Genomic DNA, 22206 nt, shown 5'->3' with positions numbered 1-22206 from the left:
GAAATTGTTTTATGGTTCACCATGTACTTCCCCTTCTTACCAGTTATGCATTGCACTGTGACCTTTGTAAAGTCCTTTAGTTCTGCCCTGCCCTTCTCACAGGATTATTCTGTTTGAAATAAGATACTGTATGCGTGTGAAAGGGCTTTTAAAATGGAAAAACACTATAAAGTTAAAAGTGTAATGGTCTCTTTTCAAGGCAACAGGACATCTCACAGAGCACAGCATTTTACCTATCAGAAAGATTGACCTTGGATGAAATTGTTCAGTAGGTAAGGCCTGTTGTGAACGATTTTACATATTTTTCTCTTTCCGTGTGCCACACACAGACACACACAACAGTACTCCAAAAAGTTCATGGAAAAATAGAATTAAAAAAATAATACAAATCTTTCCATGAACTTTTTGAAGTATCCTTGTACATGTATATATATATATGTATATGTATAATGTATGTATATACACATATACGCATATGGCACCTGGTACGTTCCTGTTGCTGTGCTAGGTGCTGGTGACACAGAGTGAAAAGGACAGCCCGGATGCCCAGACCTATCCTTGCAGTCCCCCTAATCCCTGGCTATCATACATCCCATCCCCCACCTTCTTCCTCATGCTATTCAATCTCCTGTTTGATTGACTTATTATTTACATGCTTATGTATTTATTGATTTATCTTCTTAATTAAGAATTTTACAAAGACACTTTTAATTGGGGGTTCCTAATTCTGGAGAAATTTCCATTTTACGAATGTATTCTTGAAAGGGCACGGTTATGGGCGGCCTTTCAATTCCTTCGGCAGTTAGAAGGAGGGCAATTTTGGGAGGTCCTCTCAGGCTGTCTCTGCCCTGAGGTTTTGTTTTAAGCCAGACCATTTTACATGGTGATCAATCTGGGGAGTGGTTTATAAGAGTGGTGTCTCAGAATAATTCATTAAGCTGTGCATTGGTTTTATATGGCTTTCTGCACTTGTCTTATATTTAACAATAACAGTTAAAAATAAATATCTCTTCTTTCAAAATAAACACAACTTCTTGGGCTAAGTGAAATGTGGCGCAGGTGCTGGCCCCTGGGAGGACTGCAGTGTCCGGTCAGCGGCGAGGGCTGCCCTCAAAGGGGCCATCCGGCCTCTCCAAGGAGGGCAAAACAACAAATGACGATAACAATAACAACGATAACAATAATGAAGACGACAATAACGGCAATAAATCCGAGCAAGACTCACATTCGCCAAATACATACTAGTAACCACTACGTTCCACACCTCGCGAGGAAGCCACACAGCGAACTGCTCCGGCGCGGCCGCGGCGCCCCTCGCGGCCCCCCTCGTCACCCCCTGAACTGCTCCGGCCAGAGGGGCGGGGCGAAGCCTGGGGGCGGGGCCGGAGGACGGGGCGGGGTGCCAAGCCCGCCGCGGAGGGTGGGGTCGCGGAGGAGGAGGGGGTGGCCGCCGGCGGCTGGGCGGGGCGCGCTCGGGCCTCTGCTCTTCACGCGCCGCATTCGCAGCCCCGCAGTCCGCGCCGCGGGGAACCCTGGCGGCGAGTGCCGCCCGCGAGCCGAGGCAGCAGTCGGAGGAGGAGCCGCGGGCGCCGAGGTAGGCGCTGGGACGGCCGCCGCGAGGCCTGGAGCCCTCGGCGCCCTCAGCCCGGCCCTAGGGGGTGGCAAGGCCGGGGGGCGGCGCGCGGAGGCTGGGCGGGCGGGGCCGGGACTGGGGGCGGGGACCGGCCTGGCCCGAGGGGCCGCGCAGAGCCGACAGGGCTGTGGGAGTCGGGACTTGAGGCGGTTCGGGCTGCTCCACACGCGGAGCCCGGCCCGGGGCACCGGCGCCCGGGAGGCGTGGAAACCGCCCTCCGCGGGGGCGGCCTGGGTCCTCTCGGCTTTCGGGGCTCCTAGGCCAGCCCTGGGGTACGTATTAACAGGAAAGCTTGGCAGAGAGACAAATGCCAACATTTGGAAGAACTGAGAGTCGCGTCGTTAGGCGCTGAGGCTTTATTTTCCTTCCCCGCCCCCTGCTCAGCCACGGCCCGACTTGGCCAAAGAAGGATGTGTCACCAGCTCCGGGCCGCGCGCGGGATCCCTGGCCCGGCTGGGAGCAGGAGTACCTGAAACAAAGGTAAACGGAGTCCGGGCTGACCCCGGCCCTGCTCCGCGGCCGTGCTCGAAGCGCCTCGGTGGGTCTCAGCCCCGCGCCGCCCCGGAGAGACGTTCTCCTGGGGACCACCTCGATGGAAACCAGCTGGCCGGGCCTGGCGTTGATGTTGCATCCGAACACTGTCGTGCTCACATTATTCCTAGTCCTCCCGCTCCGGTAAAGCTTAAGGAATACAGGGGGAGACAAATTGCTGTTCACAGATAGTAAGGTACTTTCTGATCAGAAAATGGTCTGAAAACACGAAATAAATTATGAACGCATAAGCAAAAGAGAGTGATTTGTAGTGCTTTCCAAAATCTGAGGAAGTATTTCTCCTCAAATCTTTATTTATGTACATAACATCCCCTACACCTTGTTGCCAGGCATTTTTCTTTGTTCTTTAGTCTCAGGCCTCAGTTTCTTGTAAACAGAGTAACCGGCGCTGAGACCCTAAGAATTGCCATACTAGGTCAGAACGTGGGCGTCCAGCTCAGTAGGCACCAGGCTTGTGTTCTAGTAAGACACGGTTTTTTTCTGGTGATACCGTTACAAATTATCTCAGTTTCTTTCAGGAATATCCATGACTTTTACTGAAAGCCTTTTCAGAAATGTATAGGCAACTCCTGTTACACACACAATTTATTCACATTTATTGCAACCAAATGGCTCTCCTATCATCTCTGGTGGAAGAACTTATAGCACGAGGTACTAGTGGGAAAACTTGGATCTTTTATACAGTCTGGGAGTTCAGAAGTCAAGGCCAGGAAAACAGGTAAAAAGTTTTTTAAAAATAGAAAGGTTTGGAGAATTCATTACCAGAGCCAACTGGCTGTTGAGTTCAAAAATAGCTTCGTCCACTAACAACCTGAACATTAAGCAGTTAAAGATTTCTTTGTACTCATAAGTATTGCATATTTAAAAATGCAGCTTAACTTTCTAGAGAGGAAGGGGCTGTGTGACTTTATCAAATTATTTGGCCTTAATGTTTAGCTGACACTAGCTACTCCTGAGAGTAGTTTTGTTTCAGCAAGAAGGGAATAAAGAAAAGGAGTAAATTGAAGTATGAGGTATTTGAGGGGGCACCTGTTCAAACCATAACTTTGCCTTTAAAGTCTTCAGAGACTCCTCATTACCTTTGACAAACATAGTCCCCACTTACCTTGTCTCTGTGTCCTTTCAATACACAGCTGAAGCATTACTTATTTGCTGAAGCATTACTTATTTTCTAAAGCTTCTCTTGACATCCCTCACCCCGCCAAAAAAAAAAAAAGGAAACAAATTTTTAAAAAAATCACTGCCACCGGGAGTAGAATTCACCACTCTTTTGAGTATTACCATACTTTAAATCAGGGTTTCTCCTCCATGGTATTATTAAGGTTTTAGACCAGGTAATTTGTTGTGGAGGGCTATCCTGTGCAGTGTAGTATATTGAGCAATATTCCTGACCTCTACTTATTAGATACCAGTAGTACTCCATACACATAGCTGTGACAAGCAAAAATGCCTTCAGACATTGCCAAATATCCCCTGGGAGGGCCCAAATCACCTCTAGTTTAAAACTACTATTCTAAATGGACTATTGCCTTAACACCAGTGATACTGCATTGTCCTCATTTACTTATGTTTTCTCTACTAAGCTGGAAGGCAGAAACAGTCTTCATTTATTTGACAAATGTCTAAAGGCATACTTCACCAGCTGGATGCTAGGTTAGGTCTGAGAATACAGTGGTGAAAACAACTAATGAGGTCTTTGGACTCCTAGACCTTATAGTCTAAAGAAGGTGACAGATGTTTACATGTGTAATGATGCAATTACCTAATTACAGTTGTGTTAAATTCTGGGAAGAGAAGTACAAGTTGCTGTGAGTATGTAAAACAAAGGCCTGACCTAGTTTGGAAACTAGGAAAAGTTTCCTTGGGGAAGTGACCTTTGAAGTGGATTCTGGATAAATAGGAGTTACTAGGTGAAGCTTAGGGGGACGGTATTCCATACAGAAGGAACAAGTGTGAAGGCCCTGTGTCAGAAAGGAACAAGACCTTTTCTGGGAACCCAGAAGCTAGTGTGGGTGGACCATGGAGATCGATGGGGCAGGATGAAGCTGGAAGGTAGTCAGAGGCTGTCCACTAGCAGTGGTTCTCAGTCTACCCTGCTCATCAGAATCACACGAGGAATTTCAGAGAGTACTGGTGCCTGAGCCCTCCCCCAGGCTCATTAAATCAGAATGTCGGTTCTATTCCCTCCCCCAGCTGCCATTTTCCCCACATTTTCCAAAGGTATAACCCCTGATACTTGTTTTGTATATTATTGTAGATGTTTTTGTGGGCGTTCAAGCAAATGCATATTCTTTTTTTCTCTTGTTGTTTACACAAATGGTGTATACTGTACACTCTTAACATCATCTTAGGAATTTTCCATTTCAGTATATAGTTTCCTTATTCTTTTGAATGACTGTGTAGTATTTCATTGTATGGATATACCATAGGTTATTTAACCATTCCTCTATTGATGGACATTTAGATTGTTTCCAATGATTTACTATAAACAGTACTATAAATATGCCAGTTCACATGTGTATGAATATATTTGCAGGATAAATTCCTAAAGTGGAATTGTTGGGTCAAATTATACATATATACATACATTTTATACATGTATATATTTGAAAATACTTCCGTTTGTAAAAAATCATTCTGGTCATATTGGAGAGATTGGTTTGAAAGGAAACGAGTGAATGTGGGAGACAACTGACCGTAATTGATGTTACTGTGGATAACTAGGAGAGAAAAGATGGTAATCGGGACCAACGTGGTAGCTGTGGAGATAGAAGTATGTGTATACATGAGGTACATTTAGGAGGCATAACTGGTAGGATCTGGTGGTTGATAGGGTACGGGGGTTGAGAGGGAGAAATAAATTTCTGAGATTAGGGTTCTAGCTTGCCCAACCAGGTGAATGGTGGAGTTGTTACCTGAAATAAAGAACATTGTAAGGATAAGTAGTTTTGAGGTGGGTTTAAGTGACAGCTCACATTGGGACTGTTGAAACTTTCAAGTGGAGATGTTACATAGCATTTGACATTTCAAATTCAGAGCCCAGAGGAAAGGGCTGCACTAGAGGCACAAACTTTTAGGTGTAAATTAAAGGGTGTTGAGTAAAATTACCCAGGGCAGAGGTTGCAAACTGGTAGCACGTAGCAGAATGTGGCTCACAGATGTGTTTTGTTTTGCCCATACAGTGGTTTCGTCGTTGTTTAATTTGGAGTAGCTGCCAATATTTTAAAATCTGAAGATTTCCCATGAAAATCTAGATTTGGGGCTTCTCTTTAAAAATGAGGAAAGGTAGCACTACTGAGCTGGCTTTCCCATATAGCAACAATGAATAGAGTAAGTCATAGCTGATTCCAGCTGCTTTATAGTTTGCCATAGAGCCCAACACTCCCTACAGTTTATGCCTGACTACTTTGCTCATTTACTTCTCTGATTCCGTAGGCTTTTGTGATCCCCAGTCTAGAAAGAGAATATAGAACAGTGATTCTCATCTGGTTGCACTTTGGAGTCACTGAGTGATTGAAAAATACTAACTCTGGGTCCACCTAAGAAATTTCTGCTTCTGTTTACTTGGTCTGAATTGCAGCATTGGATTTTTAAAAGCTCCTTGGTTGATTCCACTGAGCAGTGGAAATTGAGAACAACTGACAGATTAAGGAGAGAAGAGGGTTCAGGCCTAGCATTTCAAAGTTTGGTAGAGGACAGCAGTGAGCAAATTTTGGTTTCCAAAAGGTTGTGTGAATGCTGTTACCTTGAAGAACCAGGGTTAGAGTGACTATCTAGGATGGGTTGTCATGCTAATGGCCACAACCAGTCTGTCTCTTATCCATTTCTGCTTCATTGGCAACGTTAACCTGGCAGAGGAGGTTTTAAAGGTCAGTTTTGTGTTTCATGTTTCTAAGAGTTGTGGTCTACCACCAGAACAGAAAACATGGCAGGGGGTGGGGGTGGAAAATGCTGAGAATTATTAGTGAAGGTTGGTGTTTATTAATTGAAGCCATAAACCCCATTGCTATACATTTTTGCAAACAGGAGTGTCATCTTGTGAGGGACTAGCCTTCATAGCTGTCATTGGTTTATCAGTTAGGTGGATGGTTAAGTTCTGTATAAAGGATGATTTTGTAATAGATAGCAGACCTTGATCCAAGATGGTTTATACTGGGAGCTCATTATAAGACAATATTTTGTTAAGAAACTTGTATGTGCTTGGACAGCTGTAGTAATTCCTTCATCACAAATACTGCTTGAATGGCAGTAGATGGAGAAAAAGCCCATTGCCAAGGTGGTCCAGAGCTCCCTTTGGTTTGTGGAAGGGACAGGATTTCTGAGTGGGCAGAGGACTTGGAGCCAGTTCTTGGGTACAAGGCCTGGATTTGTCAAGTATGGGCTATGTGATTTTTTTTTTTTTAATTGAGGTAAAATTAACCATGTAAACCATTTTAAAGTGTACAATTCAGTGACTTTCAATACATTCACAGTATTGTGCAGCCATCTATGTATTTCTAGAACATTTTCATCACCCTAAAAGGTAACCCTGTACCCAGTAAGCAGTCATTCCTGATTCTCATCTGCTCCTAGCGCCTCAAAAACACCAATTTGCTTTCCGTCTGTGTGGATTTGCCTTTTTTTGAACACTTCATATAAATGGAATCATACAATGTATGACTCTTTGTGTCTGGCTTCTTTCATTCAGCATAATGTTTACAAGGTTCATTGACGTTATAGCATGTATCAGTGCTTCATTCCTTTCTTTGGCTGAATAATACTCCATTGTATGGTGTAGTGGACTGAATTATGTCCCCCCAAAACTCCCTGAAGCTTGAATTGTGTCCCCCAAGTTTTATGTATAAGAAACTTAGCTCCCACTGTGACTGTTAAGAGGGTGAGAAATCCTATTACGTAACTGAAAGGTAGAGCCTCAAAGAGGTGATTGGATTGTAGGACTGTGCAGTAGTGAATGTATTAAAAATGGTGGTCAGGGGCATGGTTCTGAAGGCTTTAAAAGAAGAGGAGAGTCTGTCTTTCTTGCTCTTTCTGCTCTCTCTGCTTTCACCATCTTGCAATGTGAGACCCTTGGGTCACTGTCACTGCCACCAGATGAATTTTGGACTTCCCAGCCTCAGAACTGTAAGCAATAATTTCATTTTTCTTTATAAATCACCCAGTTTCAGGTATAGCAACATAAACAGACTAATACATATGGATATACTACATTTTGTTCATTCATCAGTTGATGGACATTTGGGTTGTTCACACCTTTTGTGTCATGTAAATAGTGCTGCTAAGAGCATTCCTTTACAAGTTTTTGCTTAAATACCTGTTTTAAGTTCTTTTCTATATAAAGAGCATTGTACCCTGTGCTTGCTTTTTTACATATATATGTAAGAGTGGAATTGCTGGATCATATGGTAATGCCATTTTTAAGTTTTTGAAGAATCACCAAACTGTTTTCCATAGCAGCTGCACCATTTTACATTTCTACCAGTGATATTTGAGAATTTTAGTTTCTCTACACTCTCGCCAACACTTGTTATTTTCTGGTTTTTTGGTTATAGCCATCCTAGTCAGTGTGAAGTGGTGTCTCATTGTGGTTTTTATTTGCATTTCCCTAATGACTAATGATGTTGAGCATCTCTTTGTGTGTTTATCAGCCATTTGTGTATCTTCTTCAGAGAAATATCTATTCAAGTCCTTTGACCATTTTTTAATTGAGTTGTCTTTTTGTTGTTGAGCTGTAAGAGTTCTTTATATATTCTAGATACTAGACCTTTATCAAATATATGATTTGCAAATATTTTCTCTCATATCATGGGCTGTCTTTTCACTTTCCTGATAGTGTCCTTTGCACAAAAGTTTTTAATTCTGGTGAAGTCTAGTTTGTTTTTTCTTTTGTTGCTTATGCTTTTGGTATCATATTTAAGAATCCATTACCATATCAGGAACTATCAAAAGTCTTCCATCCTAGTACATAGTGAATCATGATATGATATGACTCTGGGATCTATGTTGTAGCCCAGGGTGCAAAGTCACAGGGCCCCAGATGCAAAGGTAGTTGGAGAGATTCTACTTATCCAGAATTGAAAGTATATTTTCTTGTAGGGCATGTGTTTGTCGAACTCTGTTGCTGTTCCTCTGAAATGTAGAGCGATCTACTCTAGGTTTGTAAGGGCCCTAAAGAGTTTTTAGGCATAGTAGGAAAGTAAAAGGCAGTCTCTTCTTATTGGACCAAGAATCCTCACATTTCACTGTACCAGCTTTTAAACTTCTAAAACTAGACTGCTTCCTAATTCACTGGCTAGTGACCTCCATTAGTTCAGTCAATTTTTTTTTCTTTTAACATTCATGTGTACATATTTGTGGCATCAATCAACAAATATTTGTTGAGTTATCACTGTGAGCCAGGCACTATACTAGATATTGGAGTTACAGTGCCTTGTGATACAAGAACAAACTGTCTCTTCCACTGGGATTCCTCTAAATCTGGTCCTGTCTACAGTTTTCTAACTCACTGATTCCAATTCCTTTCCCAGCAGTCTCTCTTGAGTCCACACTGTCAGGCCTCTTCCCCCACTGAAGCACTCTTATTAAGCTTACCACTGACCTTCACATTGCTAACCCCAGTGAATCAGTTCTCAGTCTTCCTTTTACTAGACCTTTCAGTAGCTTTGATGCAGTTGATTATTCCTCTTTCCTTGAAATCCTTCCTTCACTTAGCTTCCAGCATTCTCCAAGTTTCCTCTCACTTTATTGCAGGTACTTTCTCAGTCTTTTTGCTAGTTCCTCATCATCTTCTTGTACTCTAAAAGTGGGAGCACTGTAAAACTTAATACTCAAACTTCTGTTCTTCCTTATTGAACCTGCTTCTTGACATTTTACCCAATCTCATGATTTTAAATACCATATACACACCATCATCTATACACCAGCAGCTACCAAATTTATATCTCCAAGTTCTACCTCACCTCTGAATCTCATACTTTGATATCAAAGTGGCTACTTGACATATCCACCTGAATATCTAACAGACATCTCAAAACTGAACTCCTTCCAAAGCCCAATCTTCCCATAGCCTGTCCCATATCTGTAAATAGCACCATTCTTCCAGTAGCCCAGGCTAAAAACCTTGGATTTATCTTTGATTTTCTTTTCTCTTTCATCCCACGTTCAATCTATCAGCAAATCTTATGGGTCTACCTTCACAATCTATCTAGATTAGGTCACTTCCCACTCTGATCACTGCTTCCACCTTGTCCAAGCCACCTTTATATTTCCCCTGAATCATTGCAATAACCTAACTCTTTTCCCTGCTTGTGTCCTTCCTGTCCTACAGCCTATTCTCAACACAGCAACCAGAAGAATTCTGTTAAAAGTAAGTTCTCCACTCAGAGGCTTTACACTTACCTCCAAGTCCCTTCATAATGGAAACCCACCTTTGTCTCTCTGACTTCATTTCCTACTACTGTCCCCTGTGCTTGCTTTGTCCCAATCACAAACAGTACCTTTTTCTTCTTCCAAAAAGCCAGGTGTGTTCCTGCCTGAGAAACTTTGCTTTCCCCTAGTGAAGCTTCCTCCCTCATTTCCCTCAGGTCTTGGCTAAGTTTCACTTTCCCCAATGCTTCCTATCTTCCTTCCCTTTCAAACTCTCATTCCCCAGCACTCTGAGGGGTCTGAGTATTCCCCCTACCCCACCGCTGAAGACTGAGCACTGAGGCTGTCCCTGTCCTCCTTGTTTATTTGTGTATTCGTTTATTCATCTTTATGCTTGTTTCCTCCAGTTAAAAAAGAAGTTTGAAAACTGCTTGTCTGTGAGATTAAAAATAAAAAGCAGAGATTAGTGGCTGTGAATGGAGATGTCATTAAGGGCTTAGAAGTTCTAGCAAGGGCACACTTATCCTTTCCATTTTGTAGATCACAGGCATATTCCCTATTTTACGGTCCTGTGGATTGAGCCCCAGAATACTGCTGTTGTGCACACTGAGGAACACAGTGCTCCTACCAGTGCAAAGTCCCCCTGCAAGCACGGTGGCTCAGGTGTTAGCATTTTGTCTCGTCTCAGTTTGGTACATCTTGCCAGTCTTGGTCTTCTGCCAGATCTGGCTGGATCTCCTTTCCCATGGTCAGCCCTCTTCAGTGAGTGGTGGCCCACCTGGTGCTGGCAACAGTATTGGGATCCAGGTAAAAAGACAGTTGAGGGTTCCATGTAATGGAGAGAGTGTGTTGATTCTACTGTGAAATGCCCCAGACCCTAAAGAAAAGGGCAGATACAACACATCCAGGGACAGTTGCTCTGGATATCAAGTTTAGAGGCTTCTTCTGGATTAGCGTTTCTCAGCCTGTGTCTGCAAACCTGTGGGCCTTCTGGTGGGTTTATGTTATTAAAGGCTAGAATGGTGTGTGTTTTAATTTGTTGTTTTAAAAAGCAGTGTATTCTTTCCAAGGAATTTTTAACCATACAAATATATAGGTACATTCTCATTTCTCTTCTTTTCCTAGATGAGCCAACTTCCTAGGTGACAGGAAGATAAATTAATGTAATTTCAGGTAGTGATAATAGTACTATGAAGAAAACAGTGGGGCTTTTCTCCTAATGATGAACAATTGAGTTGTTTCCAGTTTTTCCCTATTTTAAAGATTACTGCAGTGAACATCCTTACTTGTGCAAATGTGTGAATGTTTATACTGCATATCTTCTAAAAGACAGGATTGCCGGGTCATATAATCATATAAACAAAATTTTAATAGTTACTGCCAAATTGGTCCCCAAGATGTCTGTACTAATATAAAATAAATGATATGTAAGATAATTCAAAGGAGTAATAATGTATATTACTATTTTTTCAATGAATAAAATATTTTTGTTTTTAATTACACTAATAATATTGAATACATTCTCTTTGTTAAAAAATTAACATATTATGAGGCTGAAAATTCTCATACCCTCACCAATTTGTGAATTTTTGCCTCTCAGAAGTTTTACAGAATGGTATCTCTTTGTTTTGATTTTTATTTCCCTGCAGTTGAATATCTTTTCTAAAGTTTTTGACCATTTGTGTTTCTTTTTCCGTTTATGGGGTTGCATAGCAGAGACTGCTAGTTACCTCCTAGATCTGTACTTCCTTTATCTTTAATAATAGGAGCTACAGCTTTTAGCCAGGCCCACTGCTGCTCATCCAGAAGACCTGGCCTTGTTGAAGTCAAGTATAACCATGTGAGTAAGTTTTAACTAATGATATTTAAGCAGAAGGGTTAGGTGTGACTCTGAAGTCTCCTAAAAGGGAGAAGGCTCTCTCTTTTTCATCCCTTCACCTGTCCTGTATATTGGAATACAGATATAATGACTAGAGCACTAACAGCCATCCTAGATCATCAGGCCCATCATAGTAGGTCAGTGAGCCAGAAAGCCTGAGTCGCCAAGCATTTGGTGGAGCTGCTCCATCAGCCCCTCACCAGCTTTTGCATGAGAGAGAAATTTAATTTTTATCTTGTTTAAGCACTCTTTTTTTGGTTTTTCTATTATATGCACCATTATATGTCTTTTTATTTATATTCTAGATACTCATTCTTTATTATAAAAATGGCACATTTTCCTCCAGTCTATTGGACTGTTAAATAATATTTTAAATTTCGATGTCAGTTTTACCTATCTTTACCTTTATGGCTTTTTATTTAACTGACTTTTTTTTTTTAACTGACTTTTTAATGGGTGTCTTTTCTGCCCTAAAGATATTTTATTAATTAATCTATTTTTATTTATTTTTTTGGTGGCTGGCTGGTACTGGAATCTGAACCTCTGACTTTGGTGTCACAACACTGTGCTCTAACCAACTGAGCTAACCAACCAGCCCTGCCCTGAAGATACAAATATATAATCTTACTTTATATGTTTTTAAAATTTAGGCCTTTAATTTCATTTGGAATTTTTTTAAAGTTTATTTATTTAGATTACTATTTTTTTTTAAACATTTTATGTTGTTGCAGAGCAGATGTGGGGAAGGGGGAGGGGGGAGGAGGAAGGAAATAGGGTGGGAGAAGGAGGAAGGAGGAGGGGCAAGGTTAAGGCGTGTGGCACCCCCCTCATTCCTGCATGGGAGACCAGGGGGCTTCCAGCAGTGGCTTGATCATTGCTGGGCTGGGTGCAGATGTCAGAGGGGTGTGGCTGAAGGCCTCGCCCCCCCCTACCGCCTGAGCTTGGAAGAGCCTGGCACGCTTCTTGTGGTGGCTCGGTGTTCATCATGGCTGGTTGCAGGTGTCAGTGGGGCATGGCTGAGGCCCTCAGGACTGGTTGCGGGTATCAGAGGGCCCCCAGCCCTCCCGCTCCCTGGCTTGGTAGCCCAGGGGACTTCTGATCCTGCTAGGTTTTATAGGTGTTCTTTGGTGATAAGAGACCTTTACTAGTTAATATCAAACTGTCTCTGGTCTGTGGGCATTTTTTTTTTCTTTCAGTTCTGTGTTGGGTTATTTGCTGATTCTACCACTTAACCTCTGCACTGGAACTAATTTGTTGTCCTTTGCTTACTTCTAAAATGAGGAACTTCCTGTGGGGACCAGCACTTGAGCTGTTTGGTTGAGCTAAATGTTGTGCAGCTCAGGTTTTAATGGTTGACTTTATTGGTGCTTCCAGGACTCATGAGATCCTGTACACCTGGGTTGTACAGGTCTGGACCTGAGTCTTTTCATCAAATTGCACCCCATGTAATTCTGTATTCCTGACCAGTCTCCTCTGAGTGGTCTTTCTCTGATTGGGGGTGCAGATCAGCTGTCCTTGCTATGCCACAGTGTTCTCCTGGTGGGCCCGTCTCCCCCATTGACTGTGCTCCAAACACTTCCCATGGGACAGGCCATGCTCCCGTCCCTTGTGCTGACTCACTGGCTTCTGAGTGGCTTCTTTTTTTCAGTTGTTGTGGCCCCTCGCTCCTAAGTGGATCCACGGGAACCTATTAGTAGTCTTGCTGGTCTGGGGGCCACCAAGGCTGTCTTCTCCCCTGCCACTTCCAAGCAAATTCATCTGAAGGGCACAGCTATGGCTTTTGCCGGCCCCTGCTCCATGCACTCAGCAGCTCCAGCCTGGAAGCGGCTGGGGCTCAAAACAGTCGGAGTGGTTTTTTCTCTCTCTCATCTTGGCTTCTCCCATCTTCATGCACTCCGTAGGTCTCTTCTCCTCTTCCCCTGAGCTCTAATGGCTCCAGCTTGGCTGTTGTTGCTTTTTTTTTTTTTTTAAGATAACCTGTAAGGAGATCTTAACCCTTGACTTCATGTTGTCAGCACCACTCTCTCCAAGTGAGCTAACCGGCCATCCCTATATAGGGATCCGAACCTGTGGCCTTGGTGTTATCAGCACCACACTCTCCCAAGTGAGCCATGGGCTGGCCCTTGTTGTTGCTTTTTAATAGTTGTAAATTAGTTGATTTGTGGGAGAAAGTGAGGCTGGGACTGTCTATTCTGCCATCTTGACCAGAAGCCCTGGAATTTATTTTTGTGAATAGTGTGAGGGAGGAATCATGTTCAGTTGGAATAATTTTAATAATAGGTGGCATGTCAAATTATCAGTTCTCATATATGCATAAGTTGATTTTAGGACTCTAGTCTCATTGATCTTTGTTTCTGTGCCATTAATACATTTTTAGTTACAACAGCTTTTTGATACATATTTTTTCTTGATAAAGGAAGGTCCTCTTTTTTCATTCTTTTTAAAAAATTAAATATTAAATGACTATAACAGAATATTTGTAAAACATATATCAGGTATGAAGCATAGCAGTAGAGTGAACACTCGCTACCCTTGTTAGCTTAAGGGAAAAACATTACTATTCCCTTTGTTTTTGTCTCCCCACCCCAAAGTTGTCTTGACTCTTCTAGCATATTTTCTTATTCATGTGAAATTTTAGAATTAGCTTATAAATTAGTCTTAACATCAGTTTATATCATCGAAGGCAGTAATAGTTTCTGTGTCAGTAACTGCTTTTTGGCAAATAATACAATAATTATATAAATTTTTTTCCATATGAAAACGACAGTTTGAGTGATATGATGTTAGAAGACATTGCTTGAATGTGGTCATGACCTTCAGTCATTGTTTATTGTCAGCTTTGGTGGTAGTTAACCATTACACTATTTTTAATTGTTCGTAGTTGTAAGTATGGTTGAATTTGTAGACATAATGGACTGTCGGTTAAAGATGGAACATGTGTGCAACACATGTCAAAAATATCGTAAGTTAATCAAGAGCATAAAAAATGATAATTCTGCAAAATTATTTCAAGATGTTCTTTATGAAATACATAGGTTGCATTAATCTGGTCAGCGTTCTTATGAAACGTCAAGATGTCTTTAATATTTTTAAAAGTATATTATTAAAGGAAGCTAAGTGAAGTGTATTTCTGTATCTTTGCAACTCTTCTGGAAACCTAAAGTTATTTCAAAATAAAAAGATTTTTAAAACATCATTATAGAGGTAGAAACATCAGCCAAGAATGCCTTATGTTTAAAGTTACACATATATTCATACATGCATGTGATTGGCATTTTCTATTTCCTGTTCTTAAGCCTGCTCTAGAGAAACTCATTTCAGATTGGTTCACCAAATTCAAGTAGCAAGTAAAGATACTCAGTTGAATCTCATGAAAGATAGTAGGGACCTAATCAAGTTAAGATGTTTTCAATTTTAAAATGGATTATCAATTAAAAAACTCTGTGTGGTATTAAATAAGTAGGAAATGGTTTTCTTTTAAAATAATTGATTTTCAACTTACTATACATGTGGTGTTGTGGACAGCTGCATGTTTATTGTAATTGATTTATCTCTGTTTAGGTACTTAAAATTCTAAAAATTTAAAAGTTTGAATATGCTTGAAAAAATATAGGATGATTCTATCCAATTTGGCTTTTCATTTATTGCCAATAAAGATCCACAGTGTGTTTGTTACAAAGAAATTTTCTCAAAGAGCAGCAGGAAACCATTTCTTCTACCTTGACATTTAAAAACTAAACCTCCAAATTATCAAAATAAGCAGCTGATCTTTCTAAGCTCAAAATAGAAGAATTCCAAGTATCAAGTTATAAAAATAGTTTATTTTGGATGTTATAATACAAATTAAATTTCAGTCTACATTTCAATATATAGTTGGTGCTAAGTCCATCTTTGAATTTAATACATTTGGTTGTAAATCCATCTTTTAATTTTTCGACAATTTGATTTGACAGCTTATGATTTTCTTTACGTGATAAAACAGTTCATCTACTGTAAGTAGAAGTCAAAATTTGTCCTTAAATATTGAAGATTGTGCCACGTGAACTTTAATATGCTGACCTAAGATACTTATTTTTAACTAAAATTGCTTTATCATATGTCATATAAAATTTTTTTGATAATTTAAAAAAAATTTAAGGAGGTTTGCAGTATTACTTTTTGAAAGATTCATTAGTCAAAAAAGATTGATCTTTACTGTAGGCCTGATCACTGAAATTGTACTGATATCAAATTGGACCTGGATCCAGAATGGCCAGCCTGGATAAAACATGTACTATTGACAGTGTAGGGCCAGGATATGATCGGTCCCTTTGACTGAAGAGCACAGCATTCCTGCTCATTTTCAGAAGGGTAATAAGTTCTCCCTTTTAATCCATGTTGTTGCTTTGGTCCTAAAAGTGGGCAGCTAAAAAAACCCAATTAGTATCCATTACTTATGATGAGAGTTTTTTGGCTACAGATGGAATGAAGACAGACACCAAGAGAGGAAATAAGGTAGAACGTTATGAAAACAAGAGCCAAATGAAAAATGGAGGGAGAAATAATATCAATGAAGATATATATTTGCATGTCATAGAAATTGATTGGTTTTAAGGATAAAAATCTGCTTAAAGACAAGTAAAAAAGTTATTTGTAGTAAAAATGGACAAAGAGTACATCAGTTCATTCCTGTTTTATTAAGCATGGCCAGCCATCATGGAAAATAAACATGCTCTCTCTGTATTATGTCCACTCTGTTTTCTTAACACCAGCTTGTCCTACCATGTTGCTCATTGTGGGTACCACAAAATAGTAGCTCCAGCCTCAAATCTGTAGGACCTTTAAGACCCAGATCTCTCAGTTTGTTGACAGTGTGCTTCAATTCCAAGCTCCCAGGAGAGAATAATATGATTGGCCTACCTTGAGTCAGTGTGTCTCAACCAAATTTGACCAGGAATTGGAAAGCATATGACACATAAAGTTGCCCCATCTAGCCTGTGGGCAAGACAGGTCTCTAAGACGAGGATGTGAGTAGGGAGGAAATGGATAAAATCTCTTGTTCAGTACATAAGAGAGAAGCCTTGGGGGAAAGAAAAAGGAAGGGAGCATAAAATATGTACACCCCCAACAACAACCTCAACAAAAAGTTGGTAAGAACATAATAGAGCAAAGTTGAGTCAGTTTATAACACGAACTGCTGTCCATTCTGTAGCCTTGGACAGCCCAACTTCCCCAATAATCTTTATAGATGATTCCCACCCAACAGGAATGAGGACCTTAGAAGATGAGATGAAGTAGATGACTAAAACTTTAGGTATATAACCAAAAATTTCTACTACAATGTCTGTCAAGGTATAGACACCTTGGGCCAAAGTCTGTTTCACTTTGATAGCCAGCCACCATTATGATAAAAGTCTGTTTAGGTAGATGAAACTGTACTGGTGATCTCCATTAAGTTCCATTCAGCACATCTAGCTTGGTAACCACTGACATTTAAATGTCTTAGTCTTCCCACTCTCACATAATGGGGATTGGTTTGTGTTGAGCCCTTCATGCATAGCATAGGTAAGTAGTAGCAGGGGGCATTCATAAGGAGGAGCACCACCAAGTGCAGGTGTATTGAGTCTGGATTATGTCGCTTTTCCTGAAGGACCAAGGCCTGGTTTACACAATGTTCTGAGGTGCTTGGGTAACCAGATGCCTGTACAATAATGTGTTCTCTGGGGATTTGAACATAGGCTATCTAAGTTTGGAGATTATGGTGTTGTGAGGTCCACCTTATTGGTAAGCCAGAGGACTATTTGATGAGTACACTTTTGTAAAATAACTTGCCTAACTATAGTAGATGCATAATTATTTTAAGTTTTACCTTTTATTGGGTTCCATTATACAATTCTACATAGTACCATTATTATTTTAAACAAAAATTAAGCAAATTGAATTAATATTTCTAAGCTCTACTTTTCAGCATGTTTACTTAAAAAACAAACCAAGCACAGTGGTGCAATTTTCCAGGCACTTTCAAGTTGCTTAAATATTTAGAAATAAGGTATAAGCACCCTGTTTGAAAGCATGAAAATTTTGGTTTCAGGAAGAATAGTAGATGCATAATTGAGCTTCTTGTTGGCAGTCTGTTACTGTCCCTAGAGAGGTTCCTCCTCCGCTGCCTAAATGATTAAAAAGTCTCTCACGCCACAGTTTGCAGTGTTAAAGATTAGCATTTATTTGGATGGCCATTCAAAGGAGCCTGTGATAGCTATAAGAGCTTAAAGACCTCATACTCCCGATAGCTTAAAATCACAAGCATTTATGGAACAAAATCATGAGTGGGAGTCCCAGGAGTCATTTGGGAAGCTGATTGGCTCAGGGTGAAGTCAGCACAGCTATTCTTGGCTTCTTGACTGGTATTTTCCATGGTGCCTTAGGGTCCAGGGTGTGTGCACTTCAAAGCCAGCTTGCAGTTACAGGTGGTCTGCAGAAATAACTGCAGAGACTGACTTTACACATGTTATCTTAAGCCATAAGGCATTCAGTTAAGGAGCAAACATTCTGACCTTTAAATCAAATCTTAGCCTGAGGAACAAACATCCCATCCTCCAGATCAAGTCTGAACCTAAGAAAGTTTACATTTAATTACCTCTACTCCTGTCTTATTATTGCTACTCCTAGGAATCCAGTCCATCCTGCCTGGTCAAGCAGTTTTTCTTTAGCTGTCTCCCCTTTCCCCCAGCCAAGGCCTGCTCTGATGGGGATCAGTGGAACAGCCAGGGGAAATCGGGGGTCTGTCGCCCAGTGTCAGGTCTTTCTCAATTTGTGTGGTGGGGTTGTGCTGGGTCTTGCAGCTATTGTGGATTATCTTCTATACTTTGCTTCTCTGTACTAAGGCATTTGGGATGGGGGCCAAGGTCTTAGGTTCAGAAGATATGCTAAACATTTAGGTAAATGCAAAATGCAAAATGAAACCGAGTAATTATCAGAAATGGCCAGGAGGGCCACTTTATCCTAGATGGCAAGAGTCAGTCCCTCTTTAAACTGGTTACGAAAGATGACTTTTTTTCTAATCGAATTCTTGGCCACAGAAATAGAAATGGTGCTATATTAGCAAATTGCTTCCCTCCTTTCTTCCTGCTGTTCCTTCTTTGAGTGGTTCATATGTGTCAAGCACTGTTCTGGTGTTGGGATATAGTGGTGAACAAGGCACACAAGATCCTTGCCTTTGTGGAGTGTACATTCTGTTCAGGGATAAAATCAGTAAATGTGTAAACAATAAATAAAACGAATTCAGGGACTGATAAGTGCTATAAAGACAACAAACTGGATAATGGCATTGAGAGTAGTGAGATGGGGCTGTGATCAAGGGAGAGGAAGAGGCTGTTTGTGGAACTGAGGAAAGGTTGGGGAGAACAGTACAAGATATGGTTAAGGAGGTAGTGGACAGTCTGGAACTATTATAGGCCATGGTGGAGGAGTTTAGATTTTGTTCAAAATGTAGTGGGTAACCATTGGATTATTTTAAACAGATGAGCAATTCACTATGATTTATATTAGTCTGGTATTGCTGTTAGGAGAATGACTGGAGAATGGAGAGGCAAGAGTGGAAGCAGGGAGACCAGTTTGGAGACCATGGGAGTAGTGCAGGTGAGAGAGGATGATGGTTTGAATCAGAATTCTGGCAGTGGAAGTGCTGAGAAGTGGTTGAAATTATTTTAGAGATAGGGTTAATAGGCTTTACTGAGTGAATTTATATCCTGGGTATAGTTAGTAAATACGGCAGGTGGCCATTTCACTTTTATGACTTCCATACACCTAACAAGACACCTATAAAAAGCTCTATTACCCAGTAAGGTACTCTGGTTGTGCATGTACTGGATATTAGGTTGTCTATCTGTACAGTAGGTAATTAATAACAAAAAACCCTTGTTGGGCCTCTTCTGCAGAATACAGGGATTTCCCCAATCCCACATGTAGAATGTCAGCTGAATGAAGAACTTTGGGAGTCTCTGAGGGTTCTCATCATGCCACTCAGGGTACTAAAGGCTGAATGACAGTCAGAGGTTGGTGAGGCAGGCTGGGTGGACTGTCCTGTCCCTAGACTTGCATCTGTCAGCTCAGCCTGACGTACTGCATGTATGACCAGAAAATAAAAAGCAAGTCATGAACCTCTTGCTCTCAATTTCCTGACTCAACCTCCATACCCCCTCTGGCCTTTTGGTTTGAACCCCATCAAGTATCCCCTTTGGCTCCTTGAGTTTGAACCTTGCTCTCAGCTGTGCTTTCCACATGGTTTCAGTATCATCTTTCCCATCTCCACCCCACACACATACATACACATACCTCTATCATGATATTGAATGAGAATTTTCCTGCTGAAATTGTGGCCACAGAACCCTACTAGAGGTGGTAATCCAGACCGTGTCCTGTGGGTGGTTTGTTTAGTTAGGTACTAATCTTGAGCCCATAGGACCACAACTTTTTGCCTGAAATTGTCAGTCATAAGACAGATGAGTGCTTCATGCACTCTTCCAGTGGGCAAGCTCAGTGAATAAATGAACTAATAATCTTATCTGTGAGACGTCACCAAAGATATTGTCATGGTTGGTTAAACAGAGGGCATCAGTGGTGCCAAGAAGTAAGGTACAAAAGCTTTATCCAGGGCAGGAGCTAAGCAATGGGTTCTGTCAAGGGAGAACTGTGAAGGGTCAGCTCAAAGTAATCTGCGTTTCCTTCTTACCTGGAGATATTTGCATTGGGCTTTTGCCCCCTTGCCCTACCCTAGTTGAATTTTGGGGTGCTTCGCAGCATCTGAGGTTTATACGTTAGGAAAATCTTACTGAAGTTCTATTTTATGCTGCGTGTGCACTGGCTGTTTGTTGGAGATATGAGGGTAAGTAAACTGTGGCTTTCTTTTTTTTTTTTGCCTTTTTCATGACCGGTACTCAGCTAGTGAGTGAGTGCACCGGCCATTCCTATATAGGATCCGAACATGTGGTGGGAGCGTCGCTGCGCTCCCAGCGCCGCACTCTCCCGAGTGTGCCACGGGCTCAGCCCTAAACTGTGGCTTTCTAACACATCTTCTTCCCTGATCCGTCACACTGCCACCTGAATCCCGTCTTCTCTCTCCTGAGAAACTATAGCAGTGTTATAAATGCTTAATAAATACTTTGTTAGTAAATGGAAATTATTTCTAGGTTTTTTCTGTTCAGTGACTCTTTGCCTGAATCTTTGATTTTGTATTTATGTGTTTTCTCCTAGTCGAATCTCATGTTTCACTGTTCTAAGTCTCTTTAAATTGGTTTTTCTTGCCCTGCTACTTGCTTCCTTCTACATTTAGGGCCTTCTGCATTTTCCCTTTCCCTCCTGTTGATTTAATCTCACAGGTCACTTGTTTTTTGTTTTTTAAATTAAGCTTTATGCTTGGCCTTATGGCATGTTTTGAATATAGTTCTATTTCTGGATATTGAAAATGTTCTTTTAATTATGCCCCAGTAAGTTTTATTGTTGAACTAGCTCATTGTCTTAATTATGCTTACAAAGTTTGATAATATACTTATAGTCTGAAGTTCAGATAGGTAGCACTTAACATTATTCATTGGTCTTTAAGAGTCTAACTCTAAATTGTATTCTGTTAAATTTATCTGTTATGATTTTCTTTTATATAGCTATTTTATGTCACATTTTATCATTCTCTAATAAATTTATTAGGTTTCCAGACTTTCTGAGAAATATAATTGGGGTTTTTAAAAAAACACCTTTTTGTTTTTTCTGTCCAGATTACTGTAACTACTTCAGTGTTCTACAGATTTCCCTCCCTTCCTCCCTTCCTTCCTTTCTATTTTCCTTCCTTCCTTCTACCTACTAAGAGTTTGAGGCAGTTTCTTCCCTAGAAGTTGAGAAATCTGGGATTATGGCAGGGACTCAGGTACTGAATACCCCAGCTAGGACAAAAGGGCTTTGATGTTAGAGAAAACTGGGCTCAAATCACAGTTGTACTTTGTAATATGAGCAAGTTCTTTAACAATTCTCAGCCTCAGTTTCGTCATCTAAGACATATAGGTAACACTAACTTCCATGTTGACATAAGAATTAAATTAGATGATGCCTTTCAATGCTCAGCACAATGCTAACATATATGAGTACTTTAAAAATGATCATGTAATAATATTAATATTCCCCTTGAGATTCTGGTACAAGAAGGGTCAACATAGCAGCATGCCTCTGCCTCTACCCCAACCCTTCACACATGTGCCTAAGGAATACAAGCCTAAGATAAGAAGCGGCAAAGAGGAGCAATGCCTAGTTCTCTCCTTCTTATTGTTTATCTGTTGGTGACGGTAGCATGAATTCCTGCAGAGGGTGAGCTTATGCCTGATATGACCATTCCCTCTACCCTACCAGTGGAGGCCTACAGAGGGATTGTCTTACTGCAAACTCACCAGTAGATTTTTTTCTCCTTCTGATGTGGTTATTAAAACGTACTCTTTGGTGTTCTAAAGGCTTAGGTGTAACCATGGGAGAAAGTGGCTGAGATAGGGTAGAGAACAAGACCAACATTGTTATTGTTGTGGAGAAAAGGTTGTGAAACTAAGAGGCCAGGATATCAGATGGATTATTTGTTTGGATGTTGAAATAAGTAAGAATTATGACAGAAATAGTGTTGGAGTGGCAGTGAGCCAGAAGCTAAACTAAACTCATCAAGGAATGAAAGGAGAGCCATAAATGACTGCAATAAGGGAGGGTAGTGGGTGGTAGAGTACAATGATATGTGACTCAGAGCAGAGGATTTTTGGAGATGGCAAAGGGA

General features: G+C 40.9%; 1 protein-coding gene across 1 annotated transcript in view; it reads left to right on the top strand.

The window, feature by feature from the left end:
• The first annotated feature begins 1435 nt into the window (after window positions 1-1435).
• PPP2R3A (protein phosphatase 2 regulatory subunit B''alpha) overlaps window positions 1436-22206 on the top strand; it is a 159609-nt gene continuing 138838 nt past the window's right edge. Inside the window, exon 1 of the mRNA XM_063113740.1 lies at window positions 1436-1594. The gene's annotated coding sequence lies outside the window, so the exon portion shown is untranslated. The remainder of the gene's footprint in view (window positions 1595-22206) is intronic.

Source organism: Cynocephalus volans, chromosome 11 (assembly GCF_027409185.1).
Source record: "Cynocephalus volans isolate mCynVol1 chromosome 11, mCynVol1.pri, whole genome shotgun sequence".
NCBI classification, from domain to species: domain Eukaryota; kingdom Metazoa; phylum Chordata; class Mammalia; order Dermoptera; family Cynocephalidae; genus Cynocephalus; species Cynocephalus volans.
The sequence above is the reverse complement of the archived record's forward strand: the minus strand, read 5'-3'. Positions and strand labels throughout refer to the sequence as shown.